Source organism: Sceloporus occidentalis, unplaced genomic scaffold (genome assembly GCF_023333645.1).
Source record: "Sceloporus occidentalis isolate IW3139 unplaced genomic scaffold, rSceOcc1.0.p SCAF_3, whole genome shotgun sequence".
NCBI lineage: Eukaryota > Metazoa > Chordata > Lepidosauria > Squamata > Phrynosomatidae > Sceloporus > Sceloporus occidentalis.
This window is the reverse complement of record NW_028316983.1, coordinates 193,745,539-193,761,884: the sequence shown is the minus strand read 5'-3', so window position 1 is coordinate 193,761,884 and position 16,346 is coordinate 193,745,539. Positions and strand designations below refer to the sequence as shown.

Below are 16,346 nucleotides of genomic sequence, written 5' to 3'. Positions count from 1 at the left end.
CCATTGTAAAAAGAATCGGATTGCTGAGCGAATTAAATGACCCTAGTTCCCATTTGAAACCGGTTCCTGTCGTGATGTGATCAAATCTGTCATGATGAAGCGAGGCAAAGGCAAAAGAACCGGTTTTTCCAGACACCAGCTAAAAAGAGGTTCTTAAAAAAACAACAACCGTGATTCCAATGCTTGTTGAGCAAGTGGGAACAAAAGATTGGAATCGCAGCATTCTGGAGGGGAGGGACTAATGGCAGACGGGTGTTTACCATCCCTCTCTATTTTTTGGAGATGTCATTCCCCCTGCCTCCAAGTGCTGTCTTGTTATTATTGGTGTGATGTTTGGTTCCTTTTTTAGAAAAAAAATAAAAAATAAAATAAAATTAAGTGATGAAGCGATAGAATGGTTTAGCAACTACTTGCAAAGGTGCTAAACCACTCTGTCACTTAAGCGCTTAATTGTATTTACAAAAAGAAAAGAAAAGAAAAGAAAAGAAAAGAAAGAAAGAAAGAAAGAAAACATGCCCTGTCCTCCTCCTCACAAGCCTTCCTGGGTCCTGGTGCCCTGCATTTCCGTCATCCTCCTCCTCCTCTTCTCCCTTCCCAGCCTGGAGGATGTCCCTTCCCTGGCCCCCAAGCTCCCTTCCCAGCCTTGCCTTCGTAAGATCCTCATTTTCTTCTCCACTCCTCCTGCCTTGCCTTGCTCTATTGCCATCCTCCTTGTCACACTCTCTCAGCATCATAACACACTCTCTCAACCTCCAACCCCCCTCCAATTTCCAAGCCGGGCTTACGTCAGATGATTGACAGGGGAGTTTAAACTGGTGCTGCCAGTGGGAACCATAATCACCTACCACCCCCCCTCCCAATCACACAGGGTAAGGAAAAAACCCCTTTCATAATGACAACTAGGTGTCTTTTGAAATCGCTTTCCAAACCGGGGAGCAGCAAATCATGAAGCGATTCATCCTGCCAGTGAGAATGACCCCAAAATAACCTGGGCTTTTTGCATTTGCTCTGCTTTATTCCCACTGGAATTGATTCAATGAAGATCAGAATTGATTTCCAATGGGAACAAGGAGCATATGTATCGAATCAGGATTCGGTGCTTATCCTAGTGGGAACAAGCCCATCATTATGTTAGGCAAAAGAGTTGATGCTTTAAACAAGTTCCAGTGCTTAGTTCCTTACAGTTAGTAAAATTCCAGCTAGGTACTGACGGCCAAAGAACCTAAGCCTTTATAATAAAACTAATGGAAGGTGAATCATAGAATCATAGAAACAGAGTTGGAAGAAACCACGCAGGAGTAGGCAGTTATAACTGAAAAGAACTTTGGACTTAGAATTCCTGTGAGGTATGGTGACACGTGGGGAATAACCCATATGCACATGGATTGCTTCTCCAGATCATCCAAGAAGGAAACTTCACAGTAAGTCGAGTTTTTCATTCCTCTCCCTGGGAACTTAAGGGAGTACAGCTACAATAGATAACACATTTCTGATGGGCAAATAGACTGTTGGGATATAGAGTCCATCATAAAATGTACAATGTGGGATTTAATAGCAACAGGCTGGCCAATCAGCCAATCAAGCGCTGGCTGGGAGAATTTGAACATTCCCTTGACTGTTGGCCTTGGCAGTTGGCTGTGGATTCCGTTAGAGTCAGCTGACTCTGTGGCTTTCTCTGTTTGATAAATGGTAGACTGTGTAGATGTTTGTAGATAGTTCTGTAAATATTGGAAATTCTTCTAAGAATAAAAGCCTCATCTGAGAGACCTTTGTCTACAGTGTTCTCATCAGTTATTCTGGAAGGGGAGAGGTGTTTCTCCACACACAAGCTGCTGCCTACAGATTCGAAGGAGGTGATCCTGGTGCCAAACATAGCCGTAATACCTCATCACAGACTGCGCTACAAAACGATAACATAGACAACAGATGAATCCAGTTTTGCTATGCATAAGTACAAAAAACATATGTGATGTAGTAAACAAAGCTTGAGCAGCCAGTCAGGAGTGTCCATGAGCTTAGGTTATGTTTGTATATAGAATTCAGTCTTCCAGTTACAGCTTGCTCTATAATGTCACAGACATAATTGTAAACTGTATAAGAACACTGTTCTCATGGGCAATGGGAAGATACATGATTTGCTACCAAGCCATGTTTATTCAGTCTTGCAAGATTCAGTAAAGTGCCATGAAGAATTTTTCTCCCAGAGTGTAAATTGAGACCCTAGCACCTGGGGCATGACTCCTCACTCACACTTGTCTGAGGTTCTGGGAGACAGGTTTGGCAACCATGAAGAGACAGCAACCAGTCCAGCAGATGTTTTAGACTAGAGGCTAAATTGCAGGCCTTCCCCAGCCCAACAATGAGACAGACTTAGTGGCCACTCAGGGAAGTTTCCTGGGAGGACCAGCTCCACTTGGCCTGGATGACCGTCATATCACTCTCGACCAAAGGTACAATGTCCTAATGAGAGATCTGGCCTTGCCGGAGGAGAGCTAAAGAGGGAAACTGCTGGACAGGTAACTATGGGCTGAAACAGACCACAGAAATAATCCAGTTTGAAATGGCACCTGTGTAGACAGGGCAGAGCCCTCCCTCCACGGCCAACTGTCATCATTCAGCCTGGAGGGAGCGAGGGGGTGGGTAGGGGCTAATTTTGCATTGCAATTTTTACTGTACACCGCTATGATAATTGCGGAATACTGGTCTATAAATAAAAATTATTATTATTATTATTATTATTATTATTATTATTATTATTATTTTGACGCTTCCAGTACATACTAGGGTTAGGGAGCATCTGCATGGTACGCGCTCCCTAACCCTAGTAACACCACTGCCACGCCACATTTTGCCCATCTGTACCAGGCCATAGTCTATACTAAGATAAAACTTGTAACTATATATCAAATCCATCAAGGCTGGCACATTACATCAATATATCAATTAGGTGAGAATAAAATCATAGAATCATAAAATCATAGAGTTGGAAGAGACCACATGGGCCATCCAATTCAACCCCCTGCCATGCAGGAACACTCAGTCAAATCATCCCTGACAGATGGCCATCCAGCCTCTGTTTAAAGACTTCCAAGGAAGGAAACTCCACCACACTCTGAGGGAGTGTGTTCTGTCAGGACCATGGTAGACAGGTCTGATAAAATGACATGGATGTGGCCACTAGGTGGAGCTGCTGTGGAAGTTATTTACAGTTCTAGTGGCAGTTATATGTGTCAGCATTTAAACAGTACATCATTGGAATGTTGATGAAACTGTTAACTGTCGTTCTCAACTGTCACTGAGGGAGAGTGAGACAGCTGGTGCCTCAGAGTGGGTTGTTACTTGTGTGGATGGTGGATGGTGTTGTTGTATATAGTGTTGTACATGGTGGAACTTCTTCTATGAATAAAAGCCTCATCTGAGAGAAGATTAGTGTCTCTTTGATCATTGAGAAAGCGACAGGTGTTTCTCCAGCTCACAAACTACTGACTACAGTCACGAAGGTGGAGAATCTGGTGCCATACGTTGACGTGTTGCCTCACACGCTGCGTAACAACATCAAAAAGCATTTTAACAAGTTCCACTGTCGAACAGCCCTCACTGTCAGGAAGTTCCTCCTAATGCTGAGGTGGAATCCTTTTCCTGGAGTTTGCATCCATTGTTCTGGGTCCTGTTGTCTGGAGCAGGAGAAAGAAAGCTTGCTCCCTCCTCAATATGACATCCCTTCAAATATTTAAACAGGGCTATCATATCACCTCTTAACCTTCTCTTCTCTAGACTAAGCATCCCCAGCTCACTGAGTCTTTCCTCATAGGGCATTGTTTCCAGACCCTTCACCATTTTAGTCACCCTCCTTTGGACACGTTCCAGTTTCTCAATGTCCTTTTTGAATTGTGGTGCCCAGAACTGGATACAGTATTCCAGGTTGGGGTTGATCAAAGCAGAATAGAGTGGCACTATTACTTCTCTTGATCTAGACACTATACTTCTATTGATGTAGCCTAAAATCGCATTGGCCTTTTTAGCTGCCTCATCGCACTGTTGACTCATGTTCAACTTGTGTTCTACTTGGACTCCAAGATCCTTTTCACATGTAGTCTCTTTAAGCTAGGTCTCACCCATCCTACATCTGTGCATTTCATTTTTCTTCCCTAAGTGCATTAACTTACATTTCTCTGTGTTGAATTTCATTTTGTTAGCTTTGGCCCAGCTTTCTAGTCTATTCAGGTCATTTTGAATTTTGATCCTGTCCTCTAGAGTATTAACTATTCCTCCAATTTTGGTGTCATCTGCAAATTTGATGAGTATTCCCCAATTCTGTCATCCAAGTCACTGATAAAGATGTTGAACAGCACTGGGTCCAGGACCGAGCCACGTGGGACCCCACTGGTCACTTCTCCCCCGGATGAAAAAGAGCCATTGTTGGGTTCAGCTGGTCAACCAATTACAAATCCATGTAACAGTTAAGTTGTGTAGCCCACATTTTACAACGCTGTTTACAAGAATGGCATGGGGAACCTTGTCAAAGGCCTTACTGAAATCAAGATATACTATATCCACAGCATTCCCTTCATCTACGAAGCTGGTAATTTTATCAAAGAAAGAGATCAGATTTGTTTGGCATGACTTATTTCTCTGAAACCCATGTTGACTTTTTGTGATTATGGAATTTCCTTCTAGATGTTCACAGACTCTCTGTTTAATGATCTGCTCTAGAATCTTTCCTGGTATAGATGTCATTCTAACTGGACGATAATTGTTGGGATCCTCTGTTTTTCCCTTTTTGAAGATGGGGACAACATTTGCCCTCTTCTAGTCTGCTGGGATTTCTCTTGTTCTCCAGGAGTTCTCAAAGATTATTGCCAGTGGCTACAATATTACATGTGCCGGTTCTTTTAATACTCTTGGAAGAACTGGCAAATGTAATATAGGCCAATAACTGGCAAATGTAATGTGTCATATTAGAACGTTTAGGCATTATTTATTATTTTTCTGGTTGCTTGCATGAACTGAATACTTTTTGAAATTACACATATTGTACCTGCAAGGCCCTTAAGATCTTGCATAATTTGTATCTTTTTGTTCTGTTTTGTTTAATTATGGTGTGTTACAGACCGCCCAAAATGGGCGGTCTGCCGGCGCCATCATTTGCTGCGCCGAGGAGCCCCAGCGGCCAAACCACACGGCCTGGAAGTGGCACCGCACATGGCCAATGATGCACTCGTGGTGTCACTTCTGCTGCACGACATGTGTACGCTAGGCATCCGCGGCGTCAAGATGGCGGTGCCCATGTAGAACAGGCGCCACCATTTCTTATGCGCTCTGCGTGTACTAGGGTTAGGGGCGCCCGGAAAGGACACCCCTTTCTAACCCTAGTATGCACGTAGCGCGTACTTTCCGCCTGTGTGGAACGGGCTTATAATAAATACTTCCTTAAAAGTATCTGCTACTTCGACACTCCTTTACATGTGTCCTAGCTTGGTTGATGCTTGAGAAGATTAGCAAGAAGTAGAACTATAAGTCCTTAACAAGTCCCAGTGTATGTTAAGGGAAATCCAATACGAATTTACTGGGTGGTGGCAGCGTGATTCAAGGATCTCCAGGGGTCATCTTCAACTTCACAAGGAATAGGAACATAGACCAGGAGACTCAGGGAGAAGCTAAGGATCTGCTGGGACTAAGAGCCAAGGCACACCTGCTGTTTGGCTGCTTAGACAACCGGGGGAATCATCACAGAAACCAACTGAGAATTTTGTAGCAAGACTTGAAAAAGGCTATTCACCTGCAATCCCCATCAATCTGAGAGAGCTGGAGCAATGTTGCCAGAAAGAATGGGAACAAACTTCAAAATTCAGATGTGCAAGACTCACAGCTCTCATAACTGGTCAAGATGTTTCTATCAAGCATTGACTCAAGTATTAACAATGCCAATTAAATTTATTTCATTCCCAGGATATAGCACAATAAAACATGGAAAAGGATGCGTATGGATACTTTTACAAAGCACTGTATAATCCAAGGAAGATGCATTTGGTAGCTGTTTTGTGTGTGTGTGTGTGTGTGTGTGTGCATGTGTGCGTGTGTGTGCCTTCAGGTTGCTTGTCAACATATGGTGACCCCATGAATTTCATAAGGTTTTCTTAGGCAAGGAATACTCAGAGGTGGTTTTGCTTGTTCCTTCCATTGAAGCTAAACCTAATAATAACCATGCATTCCATTACTACCAAAAGATCAGCTACAACCTCTTAGTGTCAATCCTCAGACTGAGTTCCAGTAGCCCACAAAAGTGGCAGCCTCTATTTCTGACAGTTTAGTCAATTAATGTGGGCTGAATCCACACATGTAAAATAATTTGTCCTTACCGTCATCCCAATTGGTAAAACACATGATGTTTCTCCAGATTCTAAGCGAAGCACTTCTTTTTGATGCCTGAGGTCTTTAAAGTGATTTTTTTTTAAAAGAAACCTTTTTACTCTGAAATTTTTAGGGAAAACTGCTTGCTTTTTTTGTAAACATGTGCTCTGTGCTCCAAATCACAGGATCAGGGTTCAATCAGGGTGGTGGTGGTTGGAGGGTGGGACAGGTTGGTGGAAGGTTATCTTGATATACTTGTCTAGCAAATATGGTGTTGCCATTTATTTTTTTTGCTGTTGACATGCATTTCCCAATCCCATGCACCCCCTCTTTCAAATGCAGCACAGTTTGCCCTGATGGGAGGATTGGGGGTGGTAGTGGGGATGCAAAAAGAAAAGGAAGCCCTGAGGCAGGTGGGTGTGGGGCAGCCCTTGTGTACACACACACACACACACACACACACACACACGGGCCCATCCTTTAGGAATGAAAAATGGATGTGCACTGGCTACTATTGGGGGCAAGTGGGGGGGGGGAAGTGCTGTGAAATTCACAAAACGGAAATGCTGCTTATTCCTCAGGTAAGTATTGCTGAGAATAGGAGTAAGCTGGTGGAAGGTCAAAGTGGGGTGGGGGTGGGGGATTGTTTGAATGTGAAGGCAAACCAGATCCCTTCATAAAGTGGAATAGGGTGGCTTGAGACAGCAGCTTTGGGTAGAGGGCAGATTTGTATGATTTGTTGTGGGGAGATGGTAGATGTAACTGAAACAAACTCTTTTTAGCTTTTCCCATATTGTTTCCCATCACTGTCCTTCCTTCTTTCTTAAAAGCTGTACATTTTTGTATAGTGGGTGAGACAGCCAGGTGAGGACAGCCAGCAAGGGAGGCATCAAATGGAAATGCAGGTGGACAATAAGATTGAGAGGAAAACAAGAAAGCCTCCTTGTTGATATGGATACGCATGCCTGACAGAAAAAACAACAACACAGCGGCTGCAGTTGTGTGGCTGAAAATAATCTGATTAATTTAACATGAGGACGTGGTAGTAAAAACCCTTTGTACCAAATGCAACTTTTGATGGAGGAAATGTGTGGCTTTCAAGGTCAATTTGTGTTTGGATTAAAACTGGGGAATGTGGCATTAACAGGGTCAAAATGAGCTGGGATGCTGCACCATGGAGCTGAATTATTTCGTAGCTGAGAATCAGCCCTGCTTGCCATAGCCAAGGAGCTACCAGACACTGAGGAAAGAGGGCTTCTTCACAGGCTCAGCAGACACGTGAATGTATTTTTCTTTCAACGCACAGATGGGCCAAGACAACTTGGTGTTCAAAATGCGTCATTCATTGCTTGTAGGATAAAGCCAAATAATTATGAATGTACTGTCCTTTAAAAGTACCTCAAACTTTGAGGTGGGCAGCCACATCCTGTCTAATGCTCAAGGGTAGATTTGGAGCTTGTCAGAAATGAGGCAAGGAGCCATTCTGGATATGAACATAAGCAAAAAGCACAGAACAAAAAATGTGAGGGGATGCGTGTGCTGTGGGAAAACCTGGAAGGACAGGAAGACAGCTGAGCTTCAGCTGCCACATTTGCTGTCTTATCCTACACAGTCCAGAGACAGAGAACAGCAATCAAAACAGGCGTGGATTTGAGGGACTGAGTCCTATAGACATAACTACATAAATACCATTTAAATATATTATTGGCAGAAAATCATAGGTCGGAGAACTGTCAGAAGGTACAGATGTAAAAAGAGTAGGGATGGGGAAAAGTGCTTCTAGACAAATGGCTCCTACTGCTTACCATTCAAAATAGCTTTTTCTTTTCCTGCTTTATAACATTTTTGATGTTGTTGAAAGGGAAAGAAAAGGAAGTAATGTAGGGAAATAACAAGGGTTAACAACCAAAGACATCATGACAGCCTGGTCAAATTTCCATAAGAAAGCAGGGTGATTATATGATAGAGCCTGATGGAGAAGAGACTAGGGAGATTGCAGAGAAACCACATGAATTATTGGTATCGAGAAGGTGGCAATTATTAACATCAGAAGATAGCATAGAGTTACTCATCAAACACTGTTTTTGACAAGATGACTGGATGAAGGCTTCTGTTTTTAAAAAAATTAAAATTATGATTTTTGGATACACTATTATATAGATTAACATTATTGAAAATGCATTTTCTTACCTCACACATTGCTCTTCATATTTAGTACTTGTTCCCAAGAAGTATATTCTGGTATGTCACTATATGTATCAATCCAGTTGCCGGCTGTTATTGTTACAGGTCAGAACTCTTTAATTTAGCTAAAACTGAAGGGAAAATATTATTTCTAGATTCCATAATTGTTTATTTGTAATGAGTCATCATACATGACAAAACAAAGGCTTAACAAAGGCTTCTGGTGCAGCAGATGCTAGATTTCATCTCCAGTCCTCTAAAACCTAAGAATTGGTTTTCAGTTATTTCCAGGTTGGATTTTAGAGGGAGTACTTCACCAAAATTTGCTTCCAGGAGCCTTTTCACACTACACAATTATAGCACTATGATTTCATTCTCACTGCTATGGCAGCATCCTATGGAATTCTAGGACTGGCAGTTTTTTTTTTTTTTGGGGGGGTATTTAGTATTTTCAGCCAGATAATTCTAGTCCCCCATCTGACTACAAAATTCCATATGCTTAGGATGTTTAGGGTGCATCTATGGCAATTAAAATAGTGCTGCAATTGTGTGGCATGAAAAAGCCTCTGTATCTTGTCACAGGTGCCCATCCTTGTAGTAGGGCAGTGCTTCTTGGGCTATCTGATGTGAAGGACTAGTAATCCCCCGCTCTTGTGTGGCAAGGACTGGCATAATATTTGAACCACTGGCTACAAATGTTTCTTATTTTTCTGGAAACTCAATGGGTCGGTTGCTGTTGTTGTGTACCTTCAGGATATTTTCAAGTTATGGCGACCCTATTTTCTTGGCAAGATTTGTTCAGAGGTGGTTTGCCATTGCCTTCCCGTGAGGTTCAGAGACTGTGACTTGCTCAAGATTGCCCAGTGTCAACTAATTGTTTGTGGAATGTCATCATTCTAAGGTCCACAACTTTGAATATCAATGCTAGAGAGAATGAAGACTATTGCATGTTCTAAGCTCTTTAGCCACTGTCTTGTCTTCACAGGAATGTTCTCAGAATCATACTACTTTGATACTCACAAAAAGAATCAATGGAAGAAATTTACAAGTTTTCAAATGTGAAACAAAACTTATTATGAAAGAGAAACTTTGGAATATATTGAAATGGCGGCATCTAGTGGCTATTTCAAGTAATACAACACTCCCAAACTCAATCGCCGCATGGCTTTAGTGGTGTCTGTGGGCAAATGTACACAAACTGAAAATTGCTCTTGCTTCCATAGTAAATCTGCCCCCCCCGCCAGTAAATGCTGCGCTTCCAATTGCATTTGCTGTATATGTATCTTCATTGCATAACACATGATTGATTATATCCCAAACAGTTTGTTCTTTGTTGCTTCACCTGATGTTGAATCCCAGCCCCTTTGCTCACCTGCAAATCAGTCACTGGTATTTCAACGATATGTGTTTTCATGCTATCATTCTGTCCTACAAGCAGAAGATGGAGTGCTTTGTGTTTTGCTCTGATCTAGTTTTCCCTTTGTCTTCCACTGTTTGAAACCTGATCTATGCTTCTTACTCCTCTTCTCACAAGTAGAGATGTGAAGGCCTGTGGAAAATTTAGGGGGGAAAACATTTTTGTCCATGTTTTTCTTCAATCATGCTAAAATAAAATATTCAATAATTGATTTTTTTTCCTTTTTTCAAATTTTTCTTATTTTCCCCCCTCCCCCCCAGTTTTTTTTCTGGGAATAAATGAGGAAAAATAGAAAAAAACCAAGAAAAAATTGGGAAAAGAAAGATACCCAATCATTGAATATTTTATTTTAGCATGATTCAGGAAAAAGCATGAACAAAAATGTTTTTTCCCTATTTTTTTCATTGGCCTTCACATCTCTACTCCCATGGTAGCTCTTAGAAGCAGGCATATACTCTGTGTATTAGAGGATGGTTGCTAAATGGGGGAAGGAGACGTAATAACTACACTCACTTCTATTTGGGTCCAGGTTACCTAGGGGATCACTACTACCAGTATAATCCATTCCGTACACTCAGGTCCTCTGGGGGACATTTACTCCAGTCAACCAGGACTGCTTGCCATCTGTCACCCAGAGGGCTTTTTCTGTAGCCACCCCTAGACTGTGGAATAACTTGTCGGAAGAGTTAAAAACCTCTTTTCTAAATACATCATCTGCATTTACTGCAGCATTACCAGTCTTTTCTGGCAAGTCTATTCAGATTATTTTCAAATTATGAATGTTATATTATGAATTTTAAAGTACAGACTGATTAATACATATTGGTCTTATACAGTATGTTTTAACTGGTTCATATGTTTTAATGTGTAATAACCAAATGTTATTTGAATCCCCTTCCTGACATTTCTGAGTATACCCTCCGACTGTCCCAACCTGACAGAGGGAGTCCTAATTAATTATCTGCACTCCCACCTTTTCAGCTGCTTGTAAAATGGCCCAGTCTCAATTTCTCCCTGCCACTTTCCCCCTTTGCCCTCAGCTTACTTCAGTTGCTGTAAACTTAGTTCAAAGTGTGTAATTAGTTTGCACTCAATTAATTCAGAGGGCAGAAAGGAGGGGGCAGAGACTTGCCCTTTCTGGTAGATACAGGGCCCGAAGAGACAGGCCAAAATAAAGCTGCTTTGGGTCACTTTGGAGGTATGCTGTTTAAATGTTGTATGCATCCTAAGTGGTTGTAAGCCATGCCAAAGCCATGCTCCAGTCCTAAGGACTGGAGCGCAGCATTGGCACAGCTTTTGGCTTCTTAAGATGCATGTGTCATTTAAACAGCATACCTCCAAAGTGACCCAAAACAGCTTTATTTTGGCCTGTCTCTTCGGGTCCTTAGGCAAACTCCTGCAGCCTCCTCAACTTGTGTGTACTTCCCCATTAATCCCTTTTGTCATCCTGACCACTCTCTAATCTTGCTTGGCCCCATGTGTCTGAGTTTTCATCTGTGAAATGTTAGAGGGTATGGTTTCTAATGAACGGTAGTACAAACTTATTTTCGGGCAGATCTGACATGGGGGGACCCCGATCTGCCCAGTTCTACCCAGGGAAAATGGGTGAGTGGGAATGGGTCCTAAGTATGCAAGATAATCTGTATTCTATTCTCTGATCTACCCAGTTGTTTGCTAACTTTTCATTCTTTGCATAGCCTCTTTATCCTATGTAAAGGACTTTTGTTGATTAGCTGTCTCCAAGGTGTATTAAAGAATACAAAGTGCATACATGGGCACTAGGAAGGATACAGTGTGCATTTAGTATTATTTGTGTGACGAATAATGTTTCTAGTGTGGCAGGCGCTTGGGACTTTTGTTATCCTACCGCTGCCACCAAATTATGTAACAAAGCTTTCCTATTGTGCCACCCAATTATGTGAAGGCCCCGTCTAGTCCACCTTCACCCTAATGCTGCCACCAAATTATGTGATGCACACCCAAACCACAATCCTTTTCTATGATGGCAGGCACCTGGGAGTTTGTATCCCACGGCTGCCCCTTGGGTTTTGTAATGTGAGTAGCGTGGTATTAACTCAAGTCCAGGCGTGTCCTTTGAATTAAACAAATAAAACTTTAATTTCAAGAAGGTTTAACAATGTTGGTTTTAATATATCTTATGTAATTGTTACTTTCTGCTTTGTTATAATTACCATTGGTTTTATAAATCTTTAGCTAAATCACCAGTTTCTTATAACTAAGATTCACTCAGTTCTTCTTTTAAGTTCCTCTCTTAAACTTAGACCTAACAGCCACCAAAGTTAACACTATCCCACAAGATATCACACTCCAGCCACTCCCTTTCCTAGACTCCTGGAAGTGAAACAGTAGGGAGCCCTTTCCCACTCAGACTCTACCCCTAACCATCCTTCTCTATCCCTGGAACCCTCACTCTCAGGATTCCAAGCCCTAACTGACTATTCCCTCAGGAACTCATGGAACCCAGTCCTCTTTTGGACTCAACTGTTCCCTCAGCTGTCAAATCCCAACTGTCTCTCTTCTCTAACAGCTCGGAATTTTCAAAAGTCTCAGCCCACATTCTATTGGCTGGACCTCAGCTGCCTTCTGATTGGTCAGTCGGGTGTTCTGTGCACCACAGTTTGTATTTCAGGAAGATGTAAAAATGGGCTGTTTGTTTTATGGTGTTGACACTGTGATGCTGGTTTTACATGTTGAGTTAATCTTTACATTCATTTGGAGTGCAGCTTGGCACAGGCTTACAGATAGAATTGGAGACTTGTCTCATCATTTTGGTACTGTGGGCTGGCTGCAATTTAGCACTGTGGCCCTAATGTCCTGCTCCATCTCTCCTAACCTCAGATTTGTGCAAACCTAGCAACATTCAGCTGCCTCCTTGTAACTGTGTGTCTTCACCCACATCTCTATGCCACCCCCTTTACACATCCTTTTGCATGGGGTTGATAAGAACAATTGTTCTGTCAAGTCTTTTTTGTCCCTAAAGCCCCAGAATTAACAATAGGTGTTGCTGTCACATGCCATACATGTGAAATAACATATCTGGTTATCACATCTGCTTATTTTTCCCTTTCATGACATTACACATTTAGAATATTTTGCATGGGCAGTATTTCCTGCTCTTTATCAGTGTCTCACAAACTATCTGATGTAGACAGATCTTGTAGCACCTTTGAGACATCTGAGGAAGTAGAGTTAAGTCTACAAACGCTCATGCTGCCAACCTTTTTCTTTTAGTCTTAAAGGTGCTACAAGATCTCTTTACATACTGATTCTAGACTAACACAGCTATATCTTTGAAAGCTATCTGATGTGGATGATCAGTAATTTCCTCCCTCCCACCCCACCCTTGCATGGCCCAGGGACTGATACCATATTTATTGCCAATTGGCTACAATGGTTTCTGTATTTCCTGACAATTCACCAGGGAGAGTAACCAATTCAGCTCTGGTTCAGGAACCACCACTCTGAGTAGCTCTGCTTTAACATTAACATTTTTTTAAAATCTTCCTCTCACTCTCTCAGTGTTATTTATCTTAAGATCTAACATGGAAGAAACATGGATGTGGTGGATAGTTGCTGCATTAGTTCAGCTCTATCATATACCTTGTCCACAATTTGTCAGAGAAGTTGCTGTGCTTAAGCTCATTATAAACCGTTATGTCGAACATTCACACCACACAATTATACTGCTATTATTCCACATTATCTGCCATATTTTCATCCTACAGAATCTTGGGAGCTGCATTTTAGGGGAAGGATAATTTGAATTCCCAGCCAGAGAGCTTCTCTAGTGTCTCACCAAACTACAAACCCCAGTATGCATAGGAAACATGTGACAATTAAAGTGGACTAATAGCACTATTATTTTGTAGTGTAAATGGACTCAAGCACTTATTGGACTGTGCTATAAAGGACTAGTGGGGTCAGCTATTAGCACTTCACCATTTTTAATTTTCCTGCCTCCTCTTCTGCATTTTGTGCATCTTGGCCTTTTGCATCACACCCTACTGAACAATCCCTTTTCTCATATCCATAGCCTACTTTAGTAATTGTGTACAAAGAAGATGTTTCTTCCAAAATAAATTTCCTCCACTTTGCTCATCAGCTGGTGTCAGCTGGATGCTCCCACACAGACATAAACATATAACTAGTCTTATCCTGAGAAGACCTAACTTGTAAGTGAGAAAACTAGCAGCAAAAAATACATCAGAAATGTTGATGTGGTAACACATTGTATTATTGGAATATTCTAGGACAAGGGCAGGTCACCTTTGGCCTTCCAGATGTTGCTGGATTTCAGTTCTGATCAGCTATAGTAAGTAGGAATGTACTGTAATTTTCATTAATTTTGCTCTTGAAAGAAGCTATGAGTAATTTTAGCAATTATCTTCTTACCATGAGAAAGTCTTTGAAAACTGCAGTTTCCCAAGACAATGAGCAATTTGAGACTTAAACCATTTTTAGAATATTCTTTCTGTTCTTAATAGCCAGCCTGGCCAATGGTTACAAGTGCTTTTTTTTTTTTTAAACTCATCCTCAGGGGTCCCAAAATTCTTAAGAATTGTTTTAGTGTTGCAAGAGTAGTTGTATATCCCCACGAATGCACAAGTTTGTTGAATAGATCTGACCGTGGCTTCTAAGGCTAAAGTGTTTGTGACAAGATCACTGAAGGAAAAGTTAAGTCCTCAGGTCCACAAAGAGCTGACATTGATAACTAACTAATACACTATTGCTGTCTGGGAAGGAGTTAACTTACTTGATTGTGGATGTATGGCCACTTTGCATTTTCCACTCCGAGAGCCAATGTGGTATAGCGGTTTCAGCTTTGGACTATGACTCGGGAGACCAGGGTTTGAATCCCCATGTGGCCATTGAAACCCAGTGACCTTGGGCAAGTCACAGTCTCTCAGCATCAGAGAATGGCACATCCAAACCCCCTCTGAAGAAACTTGCCAAGAAAACACCATGATAGGTTAGCCTTAGGGCTACCATAAGTTGTACTTGAAGGTACACAACCACCACCACCACCACTTTCCCCCTTCCCTCTTCCTTTCTAAAAGCCCTCTCCAGTGTGACAAGGAGATGGGAACTCAGAGGTTTGGGCCACATCAATTTCTGTGCTCCCTCAAAGCCAAGCATCTAGCTAACCACCCAGAAATGATCCAGCAGCTGTAACCCATGGCAAACCAACTAACTCGAAGTACTGGTGTACACAAACCATCCCTAGGAGGGGAAATAGGGAGAAAGGCAACAAGTAGTTATGAACCTGTAGTCAACTGCTCCACTGCACCATCTCCTATTTTTAATTCCTTCTCCATGATTTTATGGGTAATATAATAGCTGAACACTGGTAGTGCAGTAAGGGTCACATTACACATTTTATAGTGAAACTGCCAGTGCTGCATCCTGTGGGATCCTGGGGTTTTTCTTTTGGGGAAGCTGTTGAGCTCTCTGGCAGAGAATTCTAAACTGCTGTTGTTAACTGACCTCCAGTTAGCCCTAACTCATGGTGACCTTGTGGGTGAGACATTTCCATTTCTCCCTATTTTCCACTGCTCTACTTAAGTGCTGTAGAGTCATGTTTGTGATCTCCTTAATTGAGTCTAGCTATCTGGTATGTGGTCTTCCTCTCTTTTCACTGCACTCAACCTTTAATAATAATAATAATATGTTTTATTTATAGACCGCTATTCCGCGATGATCATAGCGGTGTACAGTAAAATCGTTAATACAATAAAAATACAGTTAAAGGAGGGAGAAGTCTCATCCTTCAGGCAGTCCAAGATGTTGCTGGTCTGCCTGCTGGCTCCCTCTGAGGCCGAGATGACAGTTGAGGAGGGAGGGGCCTCTTCCTTCAGGCAGTCCAAGATGTTGCTGGGTCTGCCTGATGGCTCCCTCTGAGGCCAAGATGACAGTTGAGGAGGGAGGGGCCTCTTCCTTCAGACAGTCCCTGATGTTGCTGGGTCTGCCTGATGGCTCCCTCTGAGGCCAAGATGACAGTTGAGGAGGGAGGGGCCTCTTCCTTCAGACAGTCCCTGATGTTGCTGGGTCTGCCTGATGGCTCCCTCTGAGGCCGAGGTGACAGTTGAGGAGGGAGGGGCCTCTTCCTTCAGACAGTCCCTGATGTTGCTGGGTCTGCCTGATGGCTCCCTCTGAGGCCGAGATGACAGTTGAGGAGGGAGGGGCCTCTTCCTTCAGACAGTCCCTGATGTTGCTGGGTCTGCCTGATGGCTCCCTCTGAGGCCGAGATGACAGTTGAGGAGGGAGGGGCCTCTTCCTTCAGACAGTCCCTGATGTTGCTGGGTCTGCCTGATGGCTCCCTCTCTGCCTGATGGCTCCCTCTTTCCTAGCATTATTGTCTTTTTGAGTGAGTCAT

The 16,346-nt window shown here is 42.4% G+C and overlaps 1 protein-coding gene across 2 annotated transcripts in view; it reads left to right on the top strand.

Moving 5' to 3' along the window:
• The first annotated feature begins 508 nt into the window (after positions 1-508).
• The window catches only part of LOC149317274 (beta-1,4-galactosyltransferase 6), a 46,771-nt gene continuing 30,933 nt past the window's right edge, over positions 509-16,346 (top strand). The window contains exon 1 of one of the 2 annotated variants that reach the window (XM_089517227.1): positions 509-1,421. The gene's annotated coding sequence lies outside the window, so the exon portion shown is untranslated. Of the gene's footprint in view, positions 1,422-15,490; positions 15,585-16,346 lie in introns of those variants that run through there. The other variant, XM_089517228.1, reaches the window with a different exon arrangement.